The sequence below is a fragment of the Tupaia chinensis genome, unplaced genomic scaffold (genome assembly GCF_000334495.1).
Source record: "Tupaia chinensis unplaced genomic scaffold, TupChi_1.0 Scaffold145933_1, whole genome shotgun sequence".
Classification (NCBI taxonomy): domain Eukaryota; kingdom Metazoa; phylum Chordata; class Mammalia; order Scandentia; family Tupaiidae; genus Tupaia; species Tupaia belangeri.
In genome coordinates, this window is record NW_006205792.1 from 180,471 (window position 1) to 186,825 (window position 6,355).

The following is a 6,355-nucleotide window of genomic DNA, read 5'->3' on the forward strand; positions in this document are numbered from 1 at the left end:
CCTCTGTCCCTGACCCATTCTGCATTTTCTATTATGATTATCCATGTCCATAATAGGAGCTGCTCAGGGGTAGTTATGAAGCTCCAATATAATTTCATGTATTCATTCAGCAACTGTGTCCTGAGCATTCACCTTGTACAAACACAGTACTAGGTGTGTTGTACTAATGACCACAATCTGTGCCTGCATAAGCTTTTAGTCTGATGTGAGCTGGACAAAAGCACATAGTTCTAAAGTTAAAGTAAGCAGGTACTGTGAGGGAGAACTTGGGGCCACTGAGTGGGCAGGTATGAAAGGCCTCATTGAGGCAACAGTTGTGCCCTGACCAGGAAGATAAGTGAAGACAATCATGCACGTGTCCAGGAGCAATGTTTCAGGGTAAATGCTCAGCTGCCCAGCAACTGGGTGGAAGAGGTAAATTAGAAAAGAGAGGTGGTTTTAATGCAACTAGTGTGGGTGGCGGGAGTCAAGGAGGTAATGAGGAAGGTAGCAGGGCCTGAAAATCTCTACTAGTCTATTAAATGTGAGATACTGCTCCAAATTTTGTAGATTACCGGAATCCTGTATTATCTGACAGTGTGGACCAGAACAGAGACCCAGCTCAACTAGGTGTTTTTGCCTTCAGGTCTCTCAGGGGGATGAGGCTGTGGTCTTAACTAAGGCCCACCTGAGGCAAGGAGGCAATAACTTCCAGGTCACATCACTTTTATGGGCCTCAGATTTGAGATCACAAGTTATTGGCAGGATTCAGTTTGTACTGAGTTCTAAATTCATGTATATTGGCTTGAGCCCTCTGTTAATTCTTTGCCACTGGAGCCTTATCATGAAGCAACTTAAATTTCTGAGCTCAATTCTCAAGATTTAGGAATGAGATAGAGAGATAGAATAAAAACAGGAGAGAAAGAATCATAAACATAACACCTTTGATTTTCTTTTTTGTCTAGAAGCCAGTAACTAGATGCATTTTAACCCAGAGAGGTCATTATACTAGGACCTGTAACTAGGAAGCAAGAATTGCTGGATGAAATTATAGAAACCCTAGAATTAGGTTTTCCTTGAACCCCTCAATTCCATAAGTGAACATGAGGCACTAGGCTCTAATTCTAAATAATTATTTAATTTTGTTAACTGTTATTATTATTCAATTTGATCAGAGAGATGGGGAGAGGAATGAGAGTGAGAAAATAAGCCACCAGATTTGGGATTCAAACACAGTTGGCAATATGCCTTAACAATCACGCCACCTGCCATCCCTCTAATTCTAAATATAATGGAAAAGCCGTGATAAGTTTTATGTCAGAGAAAGTCAGTATCAGAATTTTAATTAATTCCAACATCCCCATGGTGCACACTAGGAAGGAAAGTCAATAGGAAAAATTACTTTCCATATATTGAGACCAGAATTCAGGCTATTTGAAATTGAATTTGATTCTACCTCCCACCTCTTTGTGTAATACTCCTATCTCTAAGTTTGTCCATTTGCCATGTGGTACCAGCCCATGGATTATATGGTATACAGATGCACACACCTGGTGACATCTCTAAAAACAGATGCGTGAACTATCTCCATTGAAAAAGTGGGGAGTCATGGGTGGCCCTGAGAGTCATAATGACTTGTCCAGGTCATAGCACTGAAAACAGGAGGATCCAGCAGTGAGCCCAGTTCTTGCTCCTCAGAGCTGGGAGCCTTCCCAGCTGTGGGTGGGTTATGTGGTATCACTGTGTTCAGTTGTGCATACAGTATGGGATGAGGGTGAGCAGTCAACAGCCCAGGGGAGACCTGTGAGAGAGATGATCTGAGGATCTCAGGAAAAAGGGACCAGCAGAAGTGGTCTCAGTTCATTGACAATAGACCCCAACAGAACTTGGAACCCTGATAATTAGGTGCCTACATTTCAGAAACAACCCCTATACACCTTGCTTAGGTAGAGTCCTTTAAGAGAGCCAGAATGTTTTTCTCAATCTCAACTTCCAAAGATTTGAGCTCAGAAAATTTTGGAGTGAGAACCTTTCCTCTCTACAGATATTTGTTTGGCTCTTCCCCCCCTGAATCTACTGACCAATTGCGAGAAAGAATGCAAAGGTCACATAGGGCACTTTAGGACTGACCACCATCCTGATCCCTCACTCCTTTCTTTAGTTGGGAGAATGTGAGGACATGTGAGGTGAATATGCTCTGGGCAAGAGTTAAAAGGTAGAGGCCTGGTGGGCTCATTAAGCTAACACCCTGGCATGGTCATGGCTGGCAGGGTGGTAAGAAGAGTGCTGGGGCAGGGCCCATATGTCTGTTTCACATTAACTGTGAGCTCTGGACTACCATCTGGTTTCATCCCAGGATGGTAGTCTTTGCAGACACTGTTATGTGCCGCCAGAAAGTGAAAATAGCAGGAAGGGCTCTGTTGCTTCTTAGCCTTACTGCTATTTGCTGACAACTCCAGGAGACTTGTCCTCCCTCCGTCTGGATGAAGGGCAATTACCCATACAGCTGACAGAGGGGTAGAGCTGGCTTAAGTAAGTGCAGGGTAGAGGAGTCTCCACAAGCTGGGCCTGGAGATGTCTGAGGAGGCTTTTTCCCAGATGCTGCCCTAGAGACACTCAGGGCTCCTGCCAGGGCTTTCCTTCAGTATCTCACAGGACCTACACCCCAAAGTCCAAGCCTCCTGCCCTCCTTTACCCTACCATCCAGCTTATCCTTGGTCAGATGCAAAATCAGTTTTTATATCTTTTAGAAATATGTGAGAAAATACCTTGCACTTTATTTTCACTTCATGTTATGGATACCAGGTTTTTCATGTGACTGGGGATCATATTGAGTTAACTAACCATACGTCATCCCACCCAATTGGAATGTGTAAGCCCAGATTCTGGATGACATACAGGTGGGGACCTTTAGAGCATTCACTTGTGGGAACCTGAAAGAGCACCTGAAGCCTTCCAGAAAGGCAACCCCTTCTACATTACCTACTTCCTGTGCGCCTACCTAAAGTTTCTCACCTCCCAACAAACCCTGGGCCTTCTGTTCCAAAGGTAAGTGCTCCCTCCCCTACAGTACAGTGCCACCTTGGCCATTTGCTAGCTATGTGTTAGGAAGGTCACTTCACCTTTATGGGCCTCAGTTTTCTCCTGTGAAAACTGAGGAAAAGAATATCAAACACACAGGGTTATTTCAAGGTCTCAGACAAGTCAGGGAAAGTGCAGCCCCAGGACTGGCCTTGTAAGAAGGACTGCCAAAGAGCTGTGCTTTCTCTTGTGTATGATTTTCTTGTTTAAATCTATAGTAAAGCACAAATACATAAAAATATCATAACTGCAATGTTGACAAGAATATAATTAGTCTACCCACCTATATGCATCTCACTATTTTATTACTACTTACTTGCATATGTTTCTGTGTATTTGTGTGTTTATTTTTTGGTATTTTGTTCCATATGTAAGTTTATTTCCGTATAGACTTAGTAAAACTACAAATGCTTTTAATCACACAATTTATTTCCTGCTGTTCTGTAACATCTCACTTACCTTCCGCACACCACTGTGGACATCATTATTTGCAACCAAAATTTCTTTCCCACTTGCGTAAATTTGTCATTTCAAGGATGTTATATAGATAGGATCACAAATTACCTAATATTTTGTGATTGCACTTTTCAACTCATTATTTTCTGGCGAGTCATTCAAATAGTCATGTAATTTGTTAACTTTATTCCTGTTTAGTAATCTTGCATGGTTTGGGTACACTATCCTGTTTGAGCATTCATGCAGTCAACCATATCAATGATTTTAATTTTAGACTGTTATGAAAAGCCACAGTAACCAGTTATGTACTGGAGAAGGCTGCACACTAGGTTTTATACATGAACAATATTTTTTAAAATTTTTATATAGCTGTCTGTTTTTGTAATGCTTTTTTAAATAAAAAATAATTTTTCTAGCCATATAAAAAACAGCATCTGGGGTGATATTTTGTACCTGTTACTGTCTTTGCTAACTAGCCCCAAATCCTTTTGTTTAGCTGTTTCTTAACAGTGTAACTATCAATCACCAGACCCTTGCCTGGAAGCCATAGAGACTATTAAACAAAGGTCTAGAGAGTGCCTTAAGAAATAATTAACTTTATGCTTAATTTAAATAGCCTTATACGCTCCATAATAAAAAAATTCTCCTTATAAAATTATATATTAAAAATCTTAACCTTTCCTCCTTAAATTTAAAAAAATAAAAACTAAAATTTATAACTATACTTTACTCAAGTTTTTACACTCCCCTGACTCAACCCATGGTGTCGCATCACTGTGTTTGAGACACTCTGCTTGTCACCACCTCAGACATGTCCATCCATTCCAACCAAAAAACTCGGTATGGATCAAAAAATTTACAACCCAAAAACTGACTCCAACCTTAAAAAGACCCTACAGTCATCCTCATCATTTCGACCACTGTAAAGGTCAGCACCATCCCAGTCTGACTACACTACTTTGAAAGGCAAAAAAAAAAAAAAAATCAACAAGACATATTCAAAATTCCCAACATCCTCTCAAACTAAGACTGTCCCATGTGTCCTAATTATCCTCTTTGTTACTCAATTTATTAAAAAAAAAACTGACTAGTCATAAAAAAAATCTATAACAAACAAACTAACAAACAAAAAAAACTAACACAAATGTCCCCTGAAACATAAAGCGCACCACTCCTCTAAAAATAATATCAGTCTCTCTTCTCTTAGTCTCCCTGACTCACCAACCTTATCTCTGCCATTATGGGTCCTGCTCTGCTCCTCTTCCTTGCCCTTCCCTTTGACCCTTACATCCTCCATTTCCTCATTAACTTTGTTCAAGACCAGATCCAATCTGTTAAGCTTATAGTTCTCCACTCCCACTATAAGCCATTCCCCCTCTTTGAATCAATTATTTGATTCCCCAGATCAGAAGAAGGGGGAATCTGAAAGGCCACTTATAAACAACTATTCATCCATTTTGTTCCCTTACCCTTACATGGCTGTCTGCTTCTATAAACCTGCTTATTCTTTGTGGCGGGTACTGCATACAGAAGCCATCTTGAGCTATCCACCATCTTGGAAACCATTAGACTTCACTTCCTCACTGAGCAAACCGTTTTTCAGAAATCATGTGACCAACTGTTCTCCCCAGAAGTGGTTGGGTTTCAAGGCAATGGGAGAGATCCAACCACATCAATGATTGGTTCATGCTGTTCTATCTCATTTGTATTTCGGGCAATGAATTGGTGCCCACCAGCTATATATAACTCGTCATTTTTCCTTAATAAACGGAAGAAGAAGAAGACTTGATCAGCACCTCATATTGTGTGTGCGTGTGTTTGTCCCATCTCTCACTCCCTCCCCCAAGGAACCTATTCAACTGTCCCATGGGATGGGACACTTGGCGTCTGCACAGGGACTTGGGTATGAGGGATCCAGTGAAGAGCTCCTGAGGAAGGCTCCTGTGCAGAGCAAGCAAGAAAAGCAGAGGAAAACAGAAGGGGACGGCAGAGATTCATCCTGAGAAAGACCATGGCAGAAAACAGAAGGGGACAGCAGAGACTCATCCTGAGAAAGGCCAGCGAAAGACATAGAAGGACGAAGAGAAGATGTCCTGGTAAGTATTTACTTACGTTTTATTTTAAGTATGGGTAATAATGGGACAAAAGCTTAGTCAGCACAAAATATCAGTTCAGAGCTTAATAGAAGCCCTTGTCGTTATGCTCGTTAAGGGAGAGCAGATCATGCAAAATGATCAACACCAGGAGCAAAATGATCAATCCCAGGAGGAGGCTATAGCCACCTCAGATCTAACCAAGGATTCTAAAGTTGAAAACAAACAGGGAGAGGATCTTATTTCCCTAGATAGTGAGGAAGAAGTTAAAAGCCCCGAAAGCAAGACAAAACCCAAAAAGATCTAAAAAACTAAAAAAGAAAAGCAACCTTAAAGCTCTACAAGAACCAAAGAAAAACGAGTCATCAACTAGTTCAGAGGAGGAAATCCTAGAGGTTGAGGTTGATAAATGCAGTAACCCAAAATGGCTGTCTGAACAAAAAAACTTTAGAAACAGACTGCCATGTGCAGTAACCCAAAATGGCTGTCTGAACAAAAAACTTTAGAAACAAAGGCAGTCAAACACAATGATTCAAAATGGTTGCCTTTCAAAAAAACAACTGCCATCTTACAACCTGCTCACATCCGAGTTTGTTCATTGGTTAATTACTACAACAGGGAAAATATTTGGCAGTACTGATGGAGGTACCAATTTTGTTAAATAATTGGCATATGAAAATGCTAATGCTGCTTGTCAAGCAGCAACCAGGCCATATAGAAAAAAGACAGATTTATCAGGATATATT

The 6,355-nt window shown here is 40.9% G+C and overlaps 1 long non-coding RNA gene across 1 annotated transcript in view; it reads left to right on the forward strand.

The window, feature by feature from the left end:
- The first annotated feature begins 2,016 nt into the window (after window positions 1-2,016).
- LOC102499348 (uncharacterized) overlaps window positions 2,017-6,355 on the forward strand; it is a 5,590-nt gene continuing 1,251 nt past the window's right edge. Inside the window, exons 1-2 of the long non-coding RNA XR_337439.3 lie at window positions 2,017-3,027; window positions 5,364-5,612. This is a non-coding gene — a long non-coding RNA (uncharacterized LOC102499348). The remainder of the gene's footprint in view (window positions 3,028-5,363; window positions 5,613-6,355) is intronic.